The following is a 25,218-nucleotide window of genomic DNA, read 5'->3' on the forward strand; positions in this document are numbered from 1 at the left end:
ATCTAGCTCCCTTAGTCCTCCAGAAGTATCTCACAAGGTCCTACATGCATCAAGCATGTAAATATCCCCCTCTCCACCATTCGAATACAAGACTCCCATGTATCAGTGGCAGTGAAATGGCCTTCTGATGCCCAAGTTCAATTCTTAGCTACATCAATCGATACCAACTGTTAAACGAAATGCTTGTATAATTCAGCCAACAGAAGAAAATTCTAGCCTAGTTCTCCTAAGCCTCTCAGCATGCTCCCCAGAGAGCAAAATGAGATGAGTAAGAGGCAGTAATAATTCAACCAGGCATCAAGGAGCTTAAAATTTAGGTCTCCAATGACAAAGGCGCAACCTTGTAGAAGGGAATTCAGAGGCATTCAGCAAGAGAGCTTTCCTGTCAAGACAGGATTTGCCCACAAAAGCTGTTTAGTTTGAGCTTATGTTTCATTTATAACAATTTTCTAAGCTTGCTGCAGCAAGACACACTTCTACAAGAGTGGAAGATGCATAAATGACACTGAGTCCTAGAGATAAACAGAAGATTCAGGAGAAAAGCCATGCTGAAGCTGGGTCACAAACTCAGGTTCATAATGCCTAAACTCTGCCTAAATCTAGGACACTTTTGGCAGGGCCTGTCATAAAGTCCTTCCCAAAGTCTTTGGGTAAAACTGCTGAAGACCTTGTATTGGCCACTTCTAGGTTTTAAGCTTTGATGATCAAATTTCATCAATTAAAATGTCTTAATCCCAAATATCTGTGGAAGATTTTCTCTTGCTTCTGTTTGAAGGAAAAAAAAAAAAAAAAAAATAAATACAGTGCAATGTATTTGACATCCACAACAGAAGTATCTGTATCCCAGAAGAAATTTTTAAGTTTGTATGTGGGCTCCCAGAAAAGACTTACTGCTTCTTAGACTGTCTTGCATAACTGCTTGCAGCACAGCTCTGGCCAGGAGAAATCAAAACTCTTCATAGAAATTGAAATGTAAAAACAGAAGAACAGTGCCACCAGTCCTACTGACTTCTACAGATACACAGCCTTTTAGAGAAGAGTGCATGCAGGTGATGGAAAGAACCCGTCTGTCTGCAATATGGGAGATGGCATACTAACAATACATCCTTACTATACCTCTTTGCAAAAGAACAGACAACGTTTGGCTTGCTTAGCCCCTCCTCAATAACTGGAGTGAGGTTCTGAGACTTGCAGTAGTGTTTTCTGCATGTTTCTGGTACAGTGGCTTTGCATTATTCTGCTCCCAGCCAGAAGAATGGCAGTAGGGTTCAGCTCTGTAGTAGAGATTGGAAATGCCATCATCTTACAGAGTGCTGGAAATAAGAGGTACGTAATATAAGTATTGCCCAGATTAGCCCAGATAGTAATTCTAATTGGCACTGTGACATGTCTGTGTACTATTTCAGTACTGATCTTCCACATTGTTCTTTCATGAACATCAATCTTGCGCACTGCCTACAGAGGAACTACACAACATGGTAGGCTCTCTTGTGTATCTCAGTCTGCTCCTGCCAAAGCACAGCATGGTCAAGACTGGTACAGACCAAAAGGGCCTTCACACCTCTGCAGCCCTGATGCATGATACTTAGCTCCCTATTTAACACGCAGCCTGGCTGTTCATTCACTGTTGCCAAAGCCAGCAGAGAGAGCATGAATTCAGCAGCTCTCCCCTTCTGCTCCATGATCTCTACATCTTGATATAAGATTAGCCACTCTCCTCCAAAATCTGTAGTGTTAACAGAGTTTCAAAACAAGAACAAAAACCAACCAACAAACAAACAGAAAAAAAAAAATACACACAAAAACCCTGAACACCCCCAAAATCAGAACATCTGAGCTCTGAAAAGTGCAGTATGAACTTTTGACACAAAAATGTACTGGAACATACTTGCAACAGCAACTCTGAACTAGGTTTACCTCTTTTATTTAAAACGACAGGAGAAAACTCTTCCAGCTTAATGGTTTATGTATGGAGGGGTGTGTGCGCATATTTCAGGGAGAGCACAGAGGGTAGATGCAAATTTTAGATAACTGACCAAATCCTTCATACCTTGCTCTTGCCGTAATCATTGACAATAATGGCACTAATTATGAGTGACAAGGTCAAAATGTCTAACTTTAGGAGATTAGAGTTTAGAAACAAGACTAATGGATAGTTTGGGGTTTTTTGAAAAAGCAGTACTTTCTGTGTTATCATCAGTATCTTCCACAACCTAGACATAATGATAGGAAATGCGTAACAAACCTTCTCATTACTATTTTCAGTGGATGAGAACTCCTGCTTCTATATCCTGAAATCGAAAGATTCATATCAAATTGTCACAACTTGACTACTGCTGCAAAACACACAGATGTTACTTCCAGCATCTTATCACACCTTTACTTCCTCAAACAATGTTTAGATTTACTTATTTCTATGGAATCTTAAATCACATACTATAGGAAAGGGGGGTTAAAATTAAAGCAACTAGACCTTGCTCATCTTAATACAAAACAAATTATTCTCAATAAGGTGGCTATGATTAAATTTTATTGTGCTCACAGAAAAGTTTCTATAATCCATTTAATAATCTGCCTTATTAATATGTCAATAGTCTCCTACAGAATAAAAGATACCAGATCCTTTCCTACTTATTTCAATTAATCAAAGCCAAGTATTCAACTTTTACTTTAAATGACCTTTGGTATTTGTGTTATCAGCTAAAAATGCGTTTTGGTATTAATTTACAGAGGACTACTTATTCATATCTGTAATAATACTTCGTAATATTTTAGTGTTGTCTCTAAGACACTGCAGAACAGGAAAAAATACCTCATTCAGTAATCAAAAATAATCAGCAATTTTGATCTATGCTAAACAAAATAATAAGAGAGGCATATTTAGCCCACCATGCAGCACTGAGGTAAATATTTGTCATTCGTTCCATTTTCCAGGCACAAGCAGGAAGGCATCCAATGGAAATGAAGGATAGATCAAAAAAAAAGAAATGGTATTTTTCATATGTACTGAATAACAGCTAGCAGCAAAAGTAGTTGTGATTTATGGAAGGAATAAAAAATAAAGAACTGGATGAAAAAGAAGTAGTGGCTACATTTTCGTAATTGAAAAGAATTAATTCTTTGAAGGATGAAATTTCTTCATGTAATACTATTTCTTTCTTACAAGTTCTTTAGTAAGCTAGATTTTGGCTTTTGTTTAAGGTAATTTAATATTTGACTTTTAATGGTTTGTGTGATATTTCGTTCACCTCCACATACAACTGAGAAGGAAATTATCACTAATGACCCTGCAATAAATAAAAAAGACATTCTTTTATTTACAAATTGTTAATTTACAAATGCAGGGCGTAAGCATACTTTTCCTATCATAGACTTCCCTGAGAATAAGCCTCAAATATTACACAACACATACCCAAACTACCACCATAACTCCACCCGCCCCCCTGCCTCAAACTTTCTACCTGCTTTCAAACTGTCTGGCTAGCCTACCTGCCATAAACACGCTCCTTTCTCAGTAGTGTCTCCAACCAAGGCTAATGAGCTTATCTCATTTCCACCATGCTGGTGAGTGCTGGCAACAGCTGATAGAGAATACAGAACAGAAAATGCAAATCTGTAGTTCATGTAGAATACCTGAATCATTAGGGAACTTGAAAACTAGTGACAACACAGTAGTTTTATCCAGTATCTTTCATGCTGTCATTATTAAGTGGTAGATATTTTTAGCTACCAAAAGCCAAATCCATCTGCAGCAGCAGCGTTTCCAAGGAGACAGAATAATTTAAATACATGTGGAACTACATCTCTGTTTTCATCAACTCCTTTTCATCAACATGGATCTGCTTCAAGTTGGATTTCTCATTTGTGGGAGGAAAAAGAAAAGTGATTGGAATATATAGATCTGAGATTGTAATTCAACAGTTGTGCCTATGCTTTCCGATACATATCCATTCCCTACAAATAACAAATGGAAGATGCAACTAATCTATTTTTCAGTCAGTATTATTTGGTCAGTGTTCACATTCCAGTATTAAAAAGAGAGAGAGATCGGTCTTACAGAATATTTTTGTGAATCACTGACATTTGCTGCACATTATTTACTTTTTTTTTTTGATTGTTTGTTTAGCAAACATACCGGGCTCCATTCTCTGAAAAAACTAGCTAGGAAAAAAGGACATCACAGCAGACACTTGCAGCTGGTAAGGTGTATAAATAACTGGACAGAGGGCAAAGCTTCTTCCAGTCCTAATACTCAGTAAGAGTTCTGTTGACTTTGTCCAGTTTTTCTTTAATAACATCATCTTTTAATAATTTTGGGTCTTCTTTAAGCAAATTCACTCAATGAATACAACAAAAATGGATACAAGCATTTACTGATTTTAATCTCTGAACTTGATTAAAACTAAATTCCAACATTTTAGAATTATAAATATATTTTATGACTATATACTCTCACACCAATGATAATCACAATTCATGTATTTCAATGAAGATTTCTGCTTCAAACCAGCAAAACAGGGTCCTGTATACAGTACAATTATTTGCTACATGCTAAAATGCATAAATAAGTCAATAGAGAGCTGACGTGTTGAAATCCTTGCCCCAGTGAGGCCAACATCAAAATCTCCAGTTCTTTCAGTGAGGCCAGGACTTCTGCCTGTAGTCCTATCAAGTCACATTATTTGAGGACATAAACAAATCTATTTTCTGTACCAAGTAAGTTATTTGCCAATTGCCATCTCCAGGGCCTGTGAACTAATAGCTGCTAATAACACATAAACTCAGCAGAACATGTTTCATACAAGCTGTTACAATAGCTTATTAGAACTGGTATGTAACTGCTGTAGATACACAAGATTTATCTGTCTTGTACACACAATTATATGCATCATGTTTTTTCTTTATGACAAAGATCATTTTATGACTGAATTATAAATGAAATTCCAAACCTGAAAATAATGCAAAAATCCACAAAAACCTTTTAAGTGTTGCTCTGATAAGCCATTCTTACTGTATATTCAACACTAAAGAAGACACATCCAGTTTCAGAAGCAGTTCATTTGTAAGACCTTTTCCTATCCAAACTCAAAGAAAACATTTTTAGATCTTCCAGCACTATTTTCCTGCTGGTAGCATATACTATTTTCAAAAGCAAGTATTTCCATCACAAAAAACATGCTCTCTCCCTTATTTCCCTACAGCTTACTGCACAACTTCAGCATCAATGAGGTGCAATGCCTATACCCTCACATGAGAAAGTTGTCAGATAGCATCAGGCATGCCTATGATTTCACTGTCTATGGATCTCACAGCGGCTGAAGCCTCCTAGGCAGGAGAAACAATAACCTAAAAAGCTGCTTCAAAGTCATTAATGAGGAGCAAAGAGGAAGCTTGCACATTTTTTATACCCAAAAAATGTTGGATCAAGAATAGCTATTCAGATCAGGAATTTTTTTCACCCTTACCTGTAAATCGGGTTTCTGTGTTTCAGCTCCGTCAGTGCAGACTGAAAGGCTTACTCCTCCTTTTTCCATCCATCAGACAGCAGTCATCCAATAACTGAAGTCATCCTGGCATCCTCTGGAACATGCTCTCTCCCTTATTTCCCACTCCCCACCCCCATTTGCATGCTAACAAAATCGGAAAACAGCAAGAAGAAAACAGAACAAAAAAGCACATCTGAAAAACAGCTTTAATGAGCTACTTAGTAATCAGTAAGGATGCTCTGCACTGGAAGGTAATGACAAAATTTAAAGACAAGAAAAAAAATAAGTCTCTCTATTAATAACCTTCAGCTCCACTAGTGAATAGCAATTCTCCCTTTCAGCTCCTCTTTGTAAGGAAAAAAAGGCAAACAGCTGTAGGAACACAGTTATTGCCTGTATACATTCTTTGAGCCTGACTCAGCCATCCAGATCTTTACTGAAAAGTGCTGCTGTGTCTTTAGGAAATTTTGTGATTATCAAAATAACAGTGGTGCTTTTATAGAATGCAAGACTCTGAAATATTAGTGTAAATTAGAATAAATCAGAGATGGATGCCAATAATTTCCTACTATATAAATTTTCTGTTTGAGGCATTATTGATAAAATACCTGAAAGAGAATAATTCCAAGGTACTTTTTCTTGAAGTTTTATCAATGTAAAGCTCTACCTGTATAATTGGTGTGTATGCATTTATTTTACTGAATTTATAATACAGTAGCCAAAATCCAATGTACTGCATGAACTTTGTCCATGTAAAACTTTCTACCTAAATAAGAATTCAAATGCAAAAAATGACTGGGTGAACAATTTTCAATTTGTGCACTTTAAATGTGCTATTATTTGTAGCCCCTTAAATCTAGTAAAAAAAAAAAATATTTCCAAGATTAGGGAATTTTTATTTTGTATATATCCATATAAATCAGGTTTCCACTTAGTTGAAAACAACAGCATCAGGTTTACTTTATGACAGTTTAATTAAAATTAAAATCAGTAATGAGTCTTCAGTCTTAGCTAAGGTAATGTTTACTGCCACATCAAAGCATTTGTAGTCCAGGATTTCCCCTTGAAGGGAAAATGTTAAGCAGCAGAAGCTGACAAATACCTTTGTGTTTACAAATTTCAATCTTCAGCTATAGCTTTCCAATAAAATTAACTGTGAATTCCTTTAAATAAGAGCATCTATCCTCTTCACTGAATTATCAGTCTTTAACCACAGCAAGATTATAGCAATCAGCATACTTTCACTATGAAGTAATAGCTGGTTTAGCTTCTGAAAAAATTAGCTGTTAGTCTTATAACAAACTGCCAGTGGATCCCGTGTATAACATTCAGATTCTGTCTTAACAAGTAAAGGGGGTGTCTTTTTAATCAAATTACCTCAGTTTAATATAAAACCTCTTCTTAGATGCCTGGAAAAATTTAAATCCATTCCTGCAAGCATTAAAAACCTAAAATAACGATTAGGTTTCAGATCCAGGTCCTTTCCGACCCTAACTATTCTATGATTCTGTGATAATACAATTTTCTTTAGTGGAAAGGAACTGTGGGGAGCACCGAGGAAAACCTAACCAGACATTTTGCCCTGATAAGCAATTGGCTGGAAGACATCTTCAACTTTATTTTCTTTTTTATCTGTAGAAAGAAATCTGGGAGTTGAGCACTAAGGCTCCACCTCTCAACCAGCCTGACTACTGAAGGAAACGCACAGACATACTGAACTGTAGTGTCAGAACAGGATTAAATAGAAATCTTTTCAGTACAGATGGAAGGTGCAACACTGTTCCAGCCCTGAAGCACTATCAGAATAAATAATCACACAGAAATGGGCAGTACAAACAAGTAAATCAGAATGCCCTGCAAAATCTACTATGAAAAAAAAGGAGGTTATTAACAACCAAAAACCCAACATCCCTAAAATAGTCTGAGAATGAATCAACTCTAATACAGTCAGTGTTTCTAAATAAAACACAAATAGCCTTGCTACAAAAAATTACCATCATTAAACAGGCTGATGTTTCCCCCTCACTTTACAAGTGCTGCACACACAAGCCTCCCCAGCAGAGCAGTTTCTGTGCAATCTGTAACCTACACTTGCCAGTTTCTTCCGAATTTTACATAACATCAGTCCTTGTGAAATCTGCCCCAACTTGCACATCAAAAATTAAGTCATTGGCCTGATAAATGAATTTTAAATATATGAAATTCACTTCATCTAATTGATCAGGGTGCTGAAGACATTCCCCTGTGCGGGGTGAGGGGTTTGGCAGCCTGGGCAGAAGGCCAACTTACAGACAGCACAGTGCTGAAATTCAGCCTCTTGCCCTTGGCCCCTGCCCAAGCAATGCTACCACTCGGCTACAGCCATGCCTGGACCTGGCCAGGCACCCACTTGACCCAGACCCCAAGAGGCTGACCATAGACCTGCCTCTCCACTGCAGACCGGCCACTGGGCTCCTGTCTCAGCCTGGCAGCCACCCCTCCGCCTCACCCACTCAGTACTGTTGGGCTGCTCTCGGCTTCTGGCTCGCCTGCCCTTTCCAAGCTGCCTGCTGCCCTGGCTGCTCCCCAGCACGGCACCTGAACCTGACTATCCCTTTCCAGAGACACCACCTGCAAAGTCTTAACAGTGCTTTCCGGCTCCAAAGTGCCATTATTGGACTAATTAATCACATACACACTGAGATGGAAAAAGGGAAATTGGATCCTTTTTGAATTCACGTTTGCACCTAGTCCCTGATGTGACCCAAGAGATGAGTCGGTGTGCTTGTATCTGTTTGGCCATTACAGCTTTTTTTAACTTCTCTATACTTAATGCACCTTTACAACATATGGGGTTTTTTGTTTGGTTGGTTGGTTTTGGTTTTTTTCTCTCTCCAGAGCTATTACACTGGACAAAAGGAAGACTTTATCAGGAAGCAGATTCCTGATGATTCTTCACTTCTCCTTTCCCCGATTATGTCTATTGCTACTAAAGTATTTCCTTCAATGCAAGAAAGAAGCTTCTTTGGCAATCCCTTTATGAAAGGATAACATGCTACAGGATCACTTCTTTCTGACAAAAGCTTCAAAGAAAAAATTTAGAAACTATATATAAATCACACCTCAGTAATCCACTCTGCCATACCAGATAATGGTACTGATCGAGTAAATTAAAAGAATATAAGTAAGTTGAAATCAGAAACTGCAAGGCTGCCAGGGTCCTTTGACTAAATCTATATAGCTATGCCACCAGTTCCTGGCTTGGTTTGGTTCACTACAAACCATTCATGGATCCCAGTTCAGGCTTCACTTGCAACTCACAGTTTTTTGTGACATCCAGGCTTATCAGTCAAGATTTTTCTTCCCACTCCAGAGTTATTGATAAGCTAAGGTGGACAGAAAGCTGAGAGGTGCTGCACACACCCATGGGAGACAAGCAAAATGACACTTTAGTATGTATGACATATACAGTGATGTAGTGTGTATATCACATATATCGTATATATCACACAAATATATACAGTACAAGTTATTTATGATGATGATTAAACAATGCTCACTTCCACACTCAGGGATACTGGAAAAAACAAACAGAACCTGTGTTTATCTTAAGGCTTTAGACAACCCTTATTGTAAAGGTGAACTGACACAGCTTAGTAAATAACAAGAACCTCAAACAAATCTCTCATATTTCATAACATACACTGCTAAAACTAAACATGGTATCTGCTTTCATCCACTTCCTTTAGCAGAGCTAATTGGGCCCACTTCCCTCCCTTGGTAGGCTCTCTTAGTAGTCCATTTATCTTTCTCTTTAGGCCTTATGGTTTTTTTTACATCCTTTTTTTTTTTTTTGTAATGAAAAATATTTGCAGCTGTTCTGGTTTATCCGATTATTCTCCTCTCTCTCTTTTATTGTATCCCACATCTGGTCCATGGGATTGCTTTCTTAGTGCACATACCAGTTTCTTTTCTAGAACCATGAAGGATTTACTTAAGGACAGAGGAGTTAAAATTCTTTAAAGCTGAATCAATACTAAAAATTGCTTGCATATATTAAAGATCCTTAATTTGTTAAATTCTGCATCCAGTTTTCCACTAATGCCCTTTATTTCAAATTTTGAAAAAGAAAAAAAAGGTACATAGTGAGATGGGGATAAGAGCTCACCAGTAACTGTAGTTTCCTATGGTTCACGTATATTTACTTCAAGACTAGACCACCTTTTCTTTCTGCCATTGAGTACAGGATGCGCTGATTTCTGCCTGCTCTCATGTTCAGGATACTGGGTAGCACCTTCTGCAACATTTTAGTTTCTTCCGAAATGCAAATCTTCGCAAGTAGGAGAGAAAGAAGGAAACAATGGCAAGGGGCAAAGGGTCCTTGTAGATTTACATATCTCAAAGAACTCGGATTACTGGTAATAACCCCTCTCTTGATCTCCACTCCCTCACCCATGCAGGCATTCTTACAGCACATGGCTGCCAGTAGGTATCCTCAGGTTGTGTAACTGTGATAATTGATCACAGTCCTTCATTAGAAGCCAACTATGGTAGATCTGTCAAGTGCGAGATCAGCTCTAATATTCTGCTTAATGAAGACGACATAGGTGGAGCTTGATATTTAGTGAAAGCTACAGGCAGACATTTGAGACTTACCCATTTGTTCACCAGCCTACCGATTGCAGGATCAGGCATTTGCCTAAGAAAAATGGTGGCTACTGCCCAGCTCCAGAGCAAAAGAGTTGTCACATCACCTGTTAATGCTCGAAGAGCTCAGACCTCCTACAGCATAATCACTCTCCTGAAAGACTGTAACTAGGACATCGGAACAATTTTTTCACACATGGTCTAGAAATAAGGATCTTATTTACTGTTCTACTAGCAAGATCCCAGGAAGGTATGTCACATTCTACAGGTTAGATCTACTAGATTTCCTGAATGGAAAGAGACATTGCAACACCTTGTTTCTCAGCATCTTACATCCATTTCTGTGGAAAGATCCTTGAAGGAGTGACCAAGCTTGTAAGGCATCAACATTTCACTGCCACTGCCAATTCCATGTGGCAACTCAGGATCCAGTGTCATTAAGACATGTGAAAACATGGTCCCCAAGCACAGTAAACACTGACAGAGGGAAAAATAAGAAAGTGACAAATGAACTATGCATGACTTACTGGCGTGCACTGAGGGTGGCTGACTAGAAAATTCCTGTGTGGTCAAAAGAACTGGAACCCACTGATCCTTGACTATGAAATCCAGGCCAAGATTTCCTTAATTTGAAGTTGCTGCCATTGCAAGGAAATTACTTATGATATATGACTGAAAACAAACGGATAACTGACATTTCTTTCTCACAAATGGTGGACAGATGCCATCACCTACTAGCCTCAGAAATCTCTCAAAGCATGTAGGATTCCAGTAGTCTGAGGTTTAATTAGGGAGAAGCTATCAAATAGGATGTGCGTGATACAGCTTCCATGAGTCTTAGAGAAACAGGACTGCACAGTCCAAAATAGCAACATATTAAAATGCAGAAGCCATACAACAAGCTATATTGGCTTCAATGCCCTACTGACTACATTTAATGAAGCCTAAAGGGATGACTGTTAGGTTGGAGAAGCAGCTGGATAATTACGGGCGATGCACAGTGAAAACACATCACCCTTTAGTTTGAAAATCGAAACTGCTTCAGGAAAGAAGAATAGGAATACTTTACCACAGCATTCATATGTTTTTACTCTTTAATAGAACCTAGAATGCTGTGCCATCTCTGAAGCAGCTGTGCCAGTTCAGAACAGTAACAAACAAAGCCCTTTTTATATGGCACACGAGGATTCTAGAAAGTGACTATGCTGGTTAGTGGGGATCTGACACGTTAGTTTAGTAGGAATTATCTATCAAGGAGCTGTAAAAACTATTCAAAGGGGGGGCTTGAGGTGGGGGAGAGACTACGCTTCTTGCGCAGGCCAAATGCAGTTAGTTCCTTCCTTAGTTCTAAGAGAAACAGTACTGCAGTACCTCTGTTACAACAAGCGAGTGTTTCTTTACTCTTTGATAAACTAACCCAAGCAAAACAAAATCTCCTTTCCACTTAAAAAAACCCCAAAATAATAGCTTGTGAAAAACAAACAACAACAAAACCAAACAAAAAAACCCCCAACCAACCAACCAACCCACCCCCAAAAAACCCCAACACCATACAAAAAAACCCACACCCTACCACAACAAAACCGGAAACTTCCATGAAAATAGGACCAGGTGGGAACAAATCTCAGGGCAAAATAGAGTAACATATTCAAGGCAGAGTAATTTTCACCCCTTAGAAATGCAAGTTACATAAATTTCGACTTCCTCAGACTCCCACCCACTTACCAAGATCAATTTATATTTCTTCAATCAGCCCAAGAGTACAATCATCTGCCTTCAGTGAAATCACAAGTGGTATAATAAATGACAGAAAAAGGTAAGCAAAGCACAAAAGTATACGTGGATTTCCATTAATTCATCTGTGACTACCTTCATGGAAAGTATTTCCAATTTTGCTTATTTACATACCAACAACTAAGTCAGGTAAGTTCTTCCCAAAAATCATGAATCGACTTCTCACAGAATCAGGAATCGTCTTCTCACAAGTAAGTAACAGTACACAAGCCTGAAACATCAGACTTTAAAAACAAGTTTCTTTTGAACCATAATCTAAGCTTCATGACTGAAAGGGAAAATTAAGCAAACCTGAACAAGTTTACTAACCCAGTTTTTATTAGCTGTTAAAAAAAAAATAATTATTGCTTTTCAGCCATATCTGCTTCAGTGAGGAGCATAATGCTGACACGGCACAGTAAGAAAAAAGATGAGGTACTACCCCTTTTGGAAGGAACACAGACACAGACTGACAACTAGATCAGGGAGGAATAACACTTTTCACTGCTATGACAGGCACCTTATGAGATTTTTACTTAGTCACCACAGCTGAGTACCTGGAAGATTAATAAGGGCTCTTTTTCTTTCTGCTTATTTTGCAGGTCAGACTAGGTTCTTCTTTTATTTATATTCCTTTTTCTTCTCCTAATGCACTGACTTGATGAAAACTTTAAGCTGATTTTAAGTCGATCCAGTTCTGACCTAGCTGGCAATTACGCATAAAGACGACTAAAAAAATATGCTGCCATGCGTCCCAGGTTGCCTGGAGACTTTAATTCTTTTATTAATAATTAATAAATACCAAAGACCATACATACAAAGTATAAAATATCCCCCCATTAGGACCATTAATAAGGAATTTTATTGATGAAGAAACTACAAAAATCAGTCTTTAATATCTTTATTTCTATCATGGGATCGAAGTTCCTATTCAAATGCAAGCATGGTTTACACGGAATGCTCATGGTAATTGATTCTCACAGATGTTATTACCAAACCTGCATTTAGAGGAAACAACTGACATTTGACTGAGGAGATCATATGCGCACATGTGTGTATTGAAATGTCCTTGGAAGTTTGTTAAATAACAGATACTATAAATATTTTTTCTTTTTTGACAGGGTTTAGTAGTTCTTTCAGATATCTGTATTGCAGAAAAAGTCCAGAAACATAAATGTGTGAAGCCAAATATTCTGAACCTAAGCACCTATACTCTTAGTTACAAACATCTAATTCAGATAGGAAAGGTGGAAAAATATTAAGAACAGAGATAATATCAAAATACATTTCCTCTGAACACTGGATGATGATCCCGAGTTAGCATTGTGGGCATCTCTCAACTTTCAAAGAATAAAATTAAAAATCAACTAAATGTATATTGGATCAATTATGCCCTGTGTGCTACCATCCCGATTCCAACCACATGCAGTGTTCTAGCCCTCTTAATTTGTTTTTCCCCACAACCTTCTGCTCTCTCCATCCAGTCCAGCTTCATGCATAACTCTCTAGTTATCCTGTCCTCAGCCTCATATGTTGGTTGCATTCACTTAAAAGCAGCTTTATACCCTGGCACAGTTAATATTGGGGGATTGCCCACGATCAGTCCACATACATTACCAGAGGGCTTACGGGGCTACGCTAGTATTTGAAAGTCACCTTTCTTCTGTATCAGATGCTGGATTTCCAGCATATCCATATGCCAACCAGTGATCAAAGAGAAGGGACCAAATCGTGAATCTGGTCCTCGAGTACATTATACAAGCACAAAACATGTATTTTTTTCATTAATTTCTGGTTAAAAAACAAACAAACAAAATCCCCATTGTTTTACATTTTTACCAATGCAAGTACTAAATTTTAAACTGCACTTCTGTAAAATTCAATTGCAGAAGTCACTGAATGAGCTCCTTCTTTACACTATGCATCACTGTTGCTATTGATAGTACTCACTCTCCTTCCCTAGTGCTGCTGATGCTATCCCTCCACACAAATGAATGGCCCAATATTAAGTTAGAGTGTTATTCCCCTTTTCATCCAGTATCACCCAAAATAAAAAAGACAGACCCCTGTTTAGCACTGTCTTCCCCAGATTATTTTATAGCTTGTCACTTATGGTACACTTCTGTAAGATGCAGGCGTGGATTTGAACACCTTCAGGCAGAGGAAAGAACAGTAACCAAGTCTCTCACTTTGCTAGGAAATGCTCTCAATTATTTTAAACAAGCACATGTCTATCATTGGTAAAGAGAAAATCTATTACATTAACAGTCCACAGAAGAGCGTTCCATGCTTTTGATTCCCAGTGCACACAGCTACTCTAAAGAAGCTCAGAAATTCAGACACCCTACTGTGCTAGTACGTCCATTTCAGCAAGGTAGAAACCCCAGTGAAATGCAGGATGACCAAATTTCTCTTTGCGTATTTTGCAGAGAGACAACCTCTATTTTCTATGCTAAAAACACAGTATGTATTACTTTAAAAGTTGCAGCTGCAGAGAACCATCAAATTGATTTCCTGAGTTGCAAATGCCTTTTTAATCACCTTTAGTGCAGCAGGAGGCCTGCAAGAAAATGCTTTGTAGCATCATGAACTTCAGAGGAACCATACCAACAGAATGTCATGGTTAGCAATGGAAAGCAGGACTGTAGAAAGCAAGCATCTCAAGTTATTTTAAATAAATTTCTCAAGACATGTCAAACAAGGGAAGATAAAAATTTTGTCACTTGGCAGAGATCTCTTTTCAGATAGACCAGCTTCAGAAGAGAGGTCCTGCAAGAATCCCAAAGTTGTCATTAAAAGCAAAAATCAGCATTTCATATAAATAAATTGTTACACCTTGGCTAGGAACATTTTTTAAGAAAGTGACAGAATCTGCTTTATTTTGCATCATTGTGAATAGGTAATAATTCTGGTGAAGTTAAGGAGCAACTAAAGATGGAGAATGTGCCTTCATTTGATGCTCAGAGACACAGAGAGCCATATGTAACAAGAAGCCACTCAAGCTCTCCTTTATTTAGAACTTGTTAAATGTGTTAATATTCAGTATGTCTGTGTAAGGGAGAAGTGTATGTTGAACAATGGTCTATTTTAATCTCTATGGTCTTCCTACCATATGTCTTATGGACCTTAAACAAGCTTGATCGTAACTTGTCTTAAAATCTGGCCAGGCAGGTAGCTGTGTCCCATGATGAAAGATGCAGTGCTTAAATGCCACTGCATGATGTAACTGTAGGGACACCAGGGTGGAAGAAATATGCCTTTGTCTGACAATCAGATAGTTTCTATCTGACAGTTAAGTGGTATGAATAAACAAAGATGGCACCAAAGATGGTCCTCTTGTACGGCTGTAACTATAGGGAAAATACTGAAGGTTGGCCATTGAACAATCACATCAGTATTTCAGCTGAACACTGAATATGTACCAATATAGTGTTAATCCTAAATCAAAAAATGTATATTTGTAATCAAGCTAACTTCACTTAACTATTAGCACAAGTATTAACATTTTCCTTAGAGTACCAGGGAATAGTGCTAAAAAAGGCCTCACTTGTAAATCAGATATAAAAGAGTAACATGTAAATATTTTTGCCATTCACCAAGTGCTACATATTACAATATAATAGCAAAACTTCAGTACTAACTAGAAGGTACACAAAAGCCATTTCAAATATTTGTATTTATCAAGTGTATGACTATTTTTGCTATTTGGACCTACTAATATATAGTTCTCGCTGAATACTTTCACATACAAGACGGAAAATACCCGTTTTGTAACAATTTAAAGTTCTAGATGAATGCTGTTCACTCTATTGAAAAGATACATTCCCTAGTCATATATCTCTAAAACTAGACTAAATATTATGAATTCAAATGAGTTTAAAAATAATTTTTAAAAATGTAATACTGTGATGCAAGTAATACGAGATATTCTAATAAACATGATATTCCATTCCAGTGACATGACATGGTAAGAGAACATTTTCTTCCAGAAATCCAGGAAATTTTAGCTATATTCACTGGGTTTTCCTCCACTTCAACTGACATTTACAGACTCAATCTCTTACATCTCTTAAGGAAAACAACAGCTTTGCAAATAATTACATGAATGTGTTGTGATACAGATAACATATCACTATGAAAACTGTAATTTTTCCTTATAGGAATTTTAGTCACACCTGGGAGCAGCATCATTATCACACAGAGTGTTTGATCAGTAATACGCCAGATATTGACAAGAAAGCTAGATAATGGTCAACACAGCAGCTTATTTGAAGTCTTTAAATTACGTTTCTTAAGCACAAAACATGGTGGGATTTGTTTTTAAATCAGCATTTTTATCAGACTGCTCCTAAAAAAACAAGACTTTTAATCATTAGTTGTTCTTAAATTTAATCCACACTGCATTCCGTAGACAAACGTAGTTATTTTCTTTAAAATCCCTGTTCATAAGGAAGGCACCACAATCCTCAAAGAACTTCTCATTGAGAACATCAGTTCAGTGTGATCATGCACTGACACCTAGTGAATACTTGCAGTTAAGAAATCTGTTGCTTATCTTTTCTGCCCATGAAGGACAACTGTTACCAATATATTCACGCTGATAAGATGCTTCACACACAGACTGCCTTTCCCTTCTTCTAATTAGAGATACATTAGGAAATGCAGTATTTCTTGCACACAAGCACGAGAACACACAATATATTATGCAGTATCTGACCTGCTTGAAAAACATGTATGTCCCTGAGAGTCACTACCTTGGTTTTTCATCCATCACAACAGCCTAGTGACTAGTGCACAGTTTGTCAATGAGACCAATCAGACAAACAAGTTCTCAGAGCCGAGATGTATTTTGCAAACCTCCATCCCCGCTCAGGGAGTCAGCTGGCTCCACACGCAGCACAATTGTTTTGTTTCCATTATGTAGCAGATGGTGGTGGAGATGATCTGAAAAGCCCTTAAACGTGAACGGCACATGCTGAGGAACAGTGGAGACTGCAACCAGAGGATTTATAGCTGAGAACAATCTGGGGTCAGTGATTATGTCATCGTATTGTCACTCCTCCTAATGTGTCTCAACAGAGATGTAGAAGCTGGCTGTTTGACCTATTCAGCCAGCTTCACGCAGGATCACCAGCCCCACATCCTCTCCATAAATAATAGAAAATACCTGACACGGCAATTCACAACTCTTCTTATTCTTTAATTGCATTTAAGGGATCCCTTCTCCGAAACTTTGCACGTTCCTCAAGCATAAAGTCCAAGCTGGAAACCATCGTTTCTCTTGAATTCTTGGGGAGCACTGGACAAAATACTGTATTTAAAGGGTGGCTACAAAGACGGATACTCTCTTCTTACAAGGAGTCACATGGAAAAGATGAGGGATAATGGGCACAAGTTAATCCTGGGGAGATTCTGACTGGACACAGAGGAAAATTTTTCATAATGAGAACAATTAGCTACTGGAATGATCTCCCCAGGGAAGTGATGAATTCCCCAACACTGGATACTTTTAAGATTCAGCTGGACAGGGTGCTGGGACATTTAGTCTAGGTTATGCCTACCCAAGAAAGGTTGGACCAGATGATCCTTGAGGTCTCTTCCAACCTGATATTCTACAATTCTATGAAATTAGTCAGTGAAACACTGCACTGCCTAGGATTACAAGCAAAGCCAGAAAAACAAATATTAAAATAAACCTTCAAGCTCTTACAAATAAGCTGAGGTTGTGGTGGGAGGCAGGGGACGGGGCGTTACGCAATACATTGCCAGATGCTATCAGTTGCCATAAATCTTTGCAGACCTGGTTCAAAATTCCAGTTTTCTTATCTCAATTTTCTTGAATTCCCAACATAAGGATGCTCCAGAATCACCTACAGCATTATGAATGACACACTACTGCAGGCTCTAAGCTTTTTTTCCAGCATTAGGACTGAACGGACTTGAAAGATGTTCTTCATGAGAAGAGTGACAGAGGTCTAAGTTACATTCACCTCCCCTGTTCAATCTATCCCTTAGAAGCTGGGGGAGTGAGAGGAAAAATAAAATAGTAATTTCAGAACTTGTAGCTTCACTTGAAAGAAGCCTGATATTCATTCAAGGTATGTATGTCTGGGTATGGGTGTTGAGCTCAATTTCTGTCTCTTGTATATGCAAGTTATTTTGTCACAGCTACAACATACACAGGTGATAGCACTAGTGAAAAAATCTTTCACAAGCAGGTGTTTGGATGAAGTTATTACCTAAATACTAGGTTGCCGTACACCTGTACAATACTTCTCTGGCATAACTGTACTTCTTTGGATGAGTAGCTTCACTTGCAGAGATCAGTGCAGTGGTTTTTTTTTTCCTTTTCATGATTTCAGAATTATCCTACCTGTGTGTGTGGTGATGGTGGCTGTGGGAGAGAGGTCTTGCAGCACAAACCACATGAAGACCAGCAGGCCAGTGGCAGCAGGCTTGACTTTCCAAATTTATTTTTAATGCATCTCTAAATTGCCTTTCAGGTGTTACAAAGATATCTTTCTTAGATGTACTAACTATTGAGAGGCTTTTACAACATAAACAGTAATTACCTTCTTTGCCTATGCTGTTTGTTTCAATAACCACATCAGTCCCATTTTCTTTTTTACCAATTAACAAGAAAACCCACAAAAAACCAAACAAATAAAAACAAAGAAAGTGGATTTGGAGGGAACTTGACAAATTTGAACTGGCTTCTTTTTGGAAAGAGTGTTCAAAAAGAAACATAGTAACAAAGAAAACTCTAGAAAAAACAACCCATGCCCTAAGCATAGTTACTCTGTCGAGGCCTCTCCTGTAATTATTTTGTTCCCATACTACCCTTGCGTTCATTTGAGAATGTGAAGGATAGAGCTCACACACGCACAAAATTATTACCACTGTTAATTTTTTGTTTGTGAATCAGACACAGTATTTTGAGGTTCTTTAGTTAAAATGTGTAAGTCCATTTAAAAAGTATTTTATGAATACACCCTGGACATGAGTCCAAGCCAAAGAAAACATCAGCAGAAGCCAACGCAAATCCTGAGCAACTTGAACTCTCATTCCCCCCTTATACGCATACACAATGCTCACAAACACATACACATTAAAATTTATATGCATGTACAATGGCCTCCAGTTTGCCAAGACTCCACCTGGAAGATGACATGTTTTCCATGCTATCACTACAGTAAGCCTTTACAGATTTTCCACCATCTCTTGTGCTGTGTCAAAAAATAGAACAAGTAACTGTATTCTTGTTAGGATTTCACATTTAAATGTAATCTTATGGGCAAAACACAGATTATTAAGGGGTGAGACGGGGGGGAAGTGGGGGAAGCAGGGTGCCTGATCAGCTTTCATGGATCAAGATTTCCTCTGCAATAAAAAAAAATTTATACCTCCTCAAACCATACACATTATTCTGCTTTGCAGATCAAAAATCCTCGTTGCCATGGGAACTGCAAAAAAAGCCAGTCATGTCATAGCAAGGCCACAACAGAAACATGTCTGCTGGGAAATTACCAGTAGTCCAGGTTTTTGTGTCAAAAATGCTTGGGTATTTGCAACCTGAAAACAAACCTCAACTCTTACTTCCAAACTCTCCTTCCACAGGTATTTTGCAAATTTTCACTAAAAGCTGCTCCTATATAAATCTATTGTTTATACAAAGGAAGGTAAGCAAATTAGTGGTTAAGATTTACTATATACAATTCAAGAATACCAACTTGTACGTATGTCTTTTCCAGATCTACTTGGTATAAAGCGTACACTAATGATATTGCTTAGTTCATCTACGCACAAGACAATAAACAGATCCTTAAAAATAACAACAAAAAAAAACCCTAAAGCACTTGCTGATAGGCACACAGAAAAACAATATTGCATAAGACAGGATGTATAAAGCAAGATTTACAATGCAATTGTTTAAAACAATATTTCAAGGTTAGTTATCATGCAATTTGCCCTTTGCATCTGTGTTCTCACCAGGTAACAAAAATTAACGTTTGATTATTAAAATAGGATATCAAGCCTTTTGAGAAGGCTGTTGGCACTTCAAAGCAAAGTGAAAAATCAGTGTCAAATCTAGAGTCATGCAATTCCCACTTGAACACAAACAGTTCCCAGAAGTGTGAGTAAAAAAACCAACACGCTGATCAAAGGATCCGTGTAATAACATGGAATTCATACTACAAACATACCCTTTTCAGCACCCCATTATAAATCTTACAGAGGTGCTAGATTTATTTTCCTGTCAAATGTGTATGATATAAAATGTCTCGAGAATGCCAGATGAGAAGTGCTGCGTTGAAATGATGTGATCTCTAGGCCATATGCTGATTTGTAATGCAACCACAAAGCTGGGAAGATCCCTGGAGAAAACAGTTTTGCAGAAAAGTATTTGCAAAAATTGCCTTTGCACATCCAAGCAGTCTCAATATATAATGGAAATACATTTTTATTTTAACATTATAACCACTTAAGTATCAGATTATGAAAAACTACTTTAAAAAGAAACCTTGGAAACGGAGTACAAGTCCTATCTGCAGTTCATGGTTCCAGATGGCTCTGCGGAACCATTAATAAGGAAATACATTCTTTTTTATCTGTTCTTCAACACACACTTTTTTATCTGTTCTAACACTTGCTTATCAGACAGCACATTACACAGAACATAGCAACACTGAAACCAATTACTTTTGATTAACTCTTCATTTCATCCCCTGCCCCAGAGTGCAGATTAGAGCAGCTGCCTACAATTTAGACATGCCCACTCTCCTTTTTGACCTAGCCTGCATGCCCTGGCACAGAACTGCACAGGTCTGGTGAAATGCTTGGACAACTCATCAAATAACTGAGGACATTGAGAGTAATGGAAGGCACTTCCAATGGAGAGTGTGTTCACACCTGGGAAATGCAACAGGCTTTTTCTTTTTTGCCTGACAAAGCCATAGATAAACAGGATGATGGATGGGGGAAGTGAGATGACACCTGCATCTTTATTATTGGCTTGCAAAAGCATTTAAATTGGGCTCAAGAAGCCAAGCAGTTTACAACAAAGTGAAACAGTTAAGTATGCAAAGCTTCTAATGGTAAAATTTTATACTGAGAATGGTGTGACATTGTTCATTTGACAAGTTTTTAGAATTAGCAAAAATACCAGTGTCTTTTCCTCAGTGGTGACTCGTGAGGAAAAAGGGGCTGTCCAGTAAGAAAGTAACTAGTACAACAAAGTATACTACAAACAGTAAAAACCACAGGAAAATATTTAATCTCCTAGTTCATTTTATCTGCATATACCAGTCCTTCACTTAACACTACTTCTATTTGCCAAGTCATTATTTCAGTAATGTGGATGCTCTGCATTTCTCAATTCATACAAATGTTAGGCAGATGTCTTCACTGCCAGGGACATCCAACTCCCCTTGTCCTCTGGCTCACTGTTTCTCTAAATTAGTCACCATCAACCACCTGTAGAAGATTGCCCTATTTATACTTGGCTATTTAGAAAAGAAAACAAACCCCCGTTCAACCCCATTCGCCCCCTCTCCTCTTTGAACAAGTGGATCAATGTATTACATCAGTGCTGCAACATCTGTCTGTGGTTAAAGCAAGCTGCTACTTCTACTGCTGCACTATCAGTGTGACAAACACCAAACTGGGCTGTATTCCGATCTGCAACCTCTCTACAAGGCTATTTGTTTCCAAAGTACAACAAATTACAATAGCAGATATGTTGTAACAACACAATTACAACCTCCTGCAGTAGCTTATTGCTTATTTCTTTCCAAGCTGTTGTTGCTATGCAATCACAGAGGCAGGAAATGATATTAAATTGTCATTAGAATGACCTGACAGAATCCAAAATCTAAACAGAAAGGCACAAGACCTAGAACAAGGATTAATTCACAGTAAGGTAACACTGCATGCTGCAAATGCAAGTAAGGGTCCCCACAGACGGAAGAAGCCAGCCTACAATGAAAAGCTTCATAATCCAGAAATCTGAGACTACCTACCTCAAATTACAAGTAGATTTCTCTACATTTGACCAAACCTACACCACATACTGCAGAAAGTTGTGTTTATTTCATGACAAAAGCTGGACAGATCTGAAGAGCTCCATCGAAGATATACAAGATCACTTTAAAATAAAGGCTGCTTAGTTGCAAAGCTAAATAGACACATTCTCTCTGAGTTCCCTGGTTTTCCTTCTATTTATTGCATTCTCTAAAAGAAATGCTAGATGAGATTTTTAGTGAGTCACCCTCAACTAGTGAGGCTAACCTGAATTATGCTTCATACAATAAACACAACAGTAACATATTAGAACAACAACAACAAAAAAACCCCACAGAAAAGGACAGGCGTACAGAAAGGGCAGACCTCTCCTCATAGTCCATTATTAAAAGTGCTATTTAAGAGATTACTATGGCTTGCTTCCCTGTGACAAGACTAAAGAGCACAGCAGTTGTCCTGGAGCCACCCTAGGGTATGCCACTCTGGCACCTTTGCTCTTGTGTCTATATTTACTTTACCACCTCCCAGAGTAAATATATTCAAATTTACAAACTTCTTAGAGCTTCATTTTCCCCCCACGCATACTACATAAAAACTTGATTCTCAAACTTGCACACTAGTGAAACAAAGGCAACAAACATGGATGTGCAGTCATTTGTGGTGGACTTCAGTTAAGAAACCTTCCTCCAGTAAAACACATCCTCATTCAAAGCACTGCAAAATCAGATGGGTACAATTCACTAATATGAGTGAAAGACATGGGGAACGGAGCATGACTTTCCTCCTGAAGCAACCTGTTTATTCTGTAGCTCTACTAGTCTGCGTCAGCCACTGCCGAACAGTTTGCCTTTCCTACCTACTCAGGCAAAGAAAGAATGGGTTCTATCTGTTGCTCCGGAGTTTGCTGTGCTGAGCAGATTCAGAACAGTTTCTCACACAGGACTAGCACACTCTTGTAGCAGCACAGGATTTATCCAGAACCACAGAAACCTTTTGAAATGGTTCCCATTTATTCGCTACCCCAACGGACAGCTCTGGCTACACAGGCTACCCGGCTGCCCTCGCAGCGCTCCGCCGCCACCCGTGCAGGGGGGCCGGCCGGCCTGGATGCCCACCGGCACTCCAGCGCTCCCGTTACCCGGCCTGGCACGGCACGGCAGACCCGAGCCGCCCCGCGCAGCCGGGAGCCAAGGGGCTGGGGCACCTGCAGCGCCTGGGGACAGCGGAAACCCCGAGCGCTGGGGGGTGCCGCAGGCCACCTCGCCTCAGCCCTTGGTGTCAGGAACGCCAGGAGGGGCAAATGGTTTTACCGGCGAGGATCTAGTGCAGACAGCTGCTCTCTCCAGGCAACAACCGCAAACTCGTTCTCCTCCTCAGGAAGAACCCCCAGCTCCCGGGCTAACCACGGGTGCATCCTTGCTCCGCAGCCTCCCCTGCGGTCAGGAACACCCAGCGCGTTTACGAGCCCTCACCTGAAAAACCGGTACTCCAGCTAATCCTGCCGCCGCCCGGGCTGCTCAGCCAGGAATAGCAGGTAACGGGCGCGCCTGGCCCCTGCTCTCCGGCGCCGGCGGGGAGCCCCGCGCCGCGCGGCACCCGCGAGCCGCTTCACCACCCGTTGGGCCGGGGCCGCCGCGCGCCCTCCCCGGGCCGTGCGCAGAGGTGCCGCTCGGGGCTCGCGCTCTCCCCGGCAGCGGCAGCCCCCGGCCCGCAGCCGCGCGCATCACACGCCGCGCCCCCCCCCGCCCCGCGCTGCCCGTACCTGCCCCCGGCGGCTGCAGGCGCGGACAACTCCCGAGGCACCCGACGTCCGCCGGCTTCGGAGCGGGCGCTCGTTACCCACCCGCCCGGGAGGCGGCCCCCATCCGCCGCGCCTGCGGTCCGGGCGGAGGATGGGCGGTGCTGGCCGAGGCGCACCGCGCTGAGCGGCCGACAGGCGGCGCTGTGCTGCGGCCGGGTGGAGAGAGTGGGGGCCCGCGGGAGCTGCGTGCCGGCAGGCGGCGAGGGCAGCCCAGCGGCCTCCGCCCGGCCCGGGCCGCTCCGCTCCCGGAGGGGGGAGGGGGCAGATAGGGAGACCAACGCGGCTACATAACCCGCATGAAGGGGTGGGCTCATGGTGCTACTCGAGCGTCCAGCCTCTGCGTGTCTCAGACCACCGCCACGGAGAGTGGGGTCCTTCCGTAACAGAATGGGTGAAATGCAGGAGGTGGCTGCGGTGAACAAGCCTGTGCGTAATTGGTTTTCAGCCGGTTAGCAGGTGTTTTCAGTAAACCTACAGACACGTAAAAAGAGAAGTGGCAAGGAGGCCCAAGCAAAACTATACCTGCTTGTGTCAGTTTTGAGCTATTTAATTATTTTTCTCATTTGCACTAGCCGCCTGTTAAGTATAAATCCCTGCAAGAAAAATGATGATTATTTTCTGAATGGTCGAATTCATACAACTATATGTAACTGCATTTTTTTCAATACCTCTCCCTCCAAAGGACCAAACAGCCATAGCTCTGGTCCTTAAATTACAGAATTTCAGATTCTCTCATCTTTTCTTACCTTAGACCCTACCCTAAGAACTGGGTTTTTTCATAGGCAGAGGTAGAAAATCAAATTGCAACACTGCAGCCTGAGAGCTTGCCACATTAGTATAGTAATCGTCATTTTTGGTGCAAACAATCTTGACAGACCATTAATGGTTGAAAACTGTGGGGAGATGACGGGCGCCATCCGACTGCTCCATTTGGAAGTGTTTGTCCTGGGGTCCTCAAAGCCAAGACTTGCACATCATGTACAGCTTTGGGTGTATCTGGTTTTCCTGATGCTCTACAGAGATACATGTCTGCACACCTGTGACGAGTGCGTGTTTTCCTTAGCTTTTAATTTGTACCTTCAGGGCATTACTTTACATTTACAACAGAGAAAAATCCTTTTTAGAAATAGCACTCAAATGTGATTGCTACCTAAAAAATCAACTTTCTTGCTTTCAGTTTGGCAAATGCTATTTTATTCAGAACCAATTTTAGCATGTTTTACAGGATCAGAGATGACTTTGCAACGATGTAAGTGAAATGTAATTTTAATGCGTTGAGAAGACAGTCATATGACATAGTTAAAATAAAGCCTAGTGACAATTTCTTGTCCCTCAGTTTTTCAGGAAACTGATTTGTGTCTCATAGGAAGCCCTGTTAGGGGAAAAAGAAATACTTCGATACCTGGCATTTTTCCAACATACTTGTAAGCATCTCATGAGGAACTCTGTAAAGTGGAGACAGATTAGGTAATTTGCATGACAAGACTGACACAATAAATACTTATTTATAGT

General features: G+C 39.8%; 1 protein-coding gene across 4 annotated transcripts in view; it reads right to left on the reverse strand.

Moving 5' to 3' along the window:
• The window catches only part of CSRNP3 (cysteine and serine rich nuclear protein 3), a 107,582-nt gene extending 83,807 nt beyond the window's left edge, over nucleotides 1–23,775 (reverse strand). The window contains exon 1 of one of the 4 annotated variants that reach the window (XM_030488835.1): nucleotides 23,668–23,775. The gene's annotated coding sequence lies outside the window, so the exon portion shown is untranslated. Of the gene's footprint in view, nucleotides 1–5,465; nucleotides 5,566–23,377; nucleotides 23,441–23,667 lie in introns of those variants that run through there. The other 3 variants (XM_030488832.1, XM_030488833.1, XM_030488831.1) reach the window with 3 other exon arrangements.
• Between the last annotated feature and the right edge of the window lie 1,443 nt (nucleotides 23,776–25,218).

The sequence above is a fragment of the Strigops habroptila genome, chromosome 5 (assembly GCF_004027225.2).
Source record: "Strigops habroptila isolate Jane chromosome 5, bStrHab1.2.pri, whole genome shotgun sequence".
Lineage (NCBI taxonomy): Eukaryota > Metazoa > Chordata > Aves > Psittaciformes > Psittacidae > Strigops > Strigops habroptila.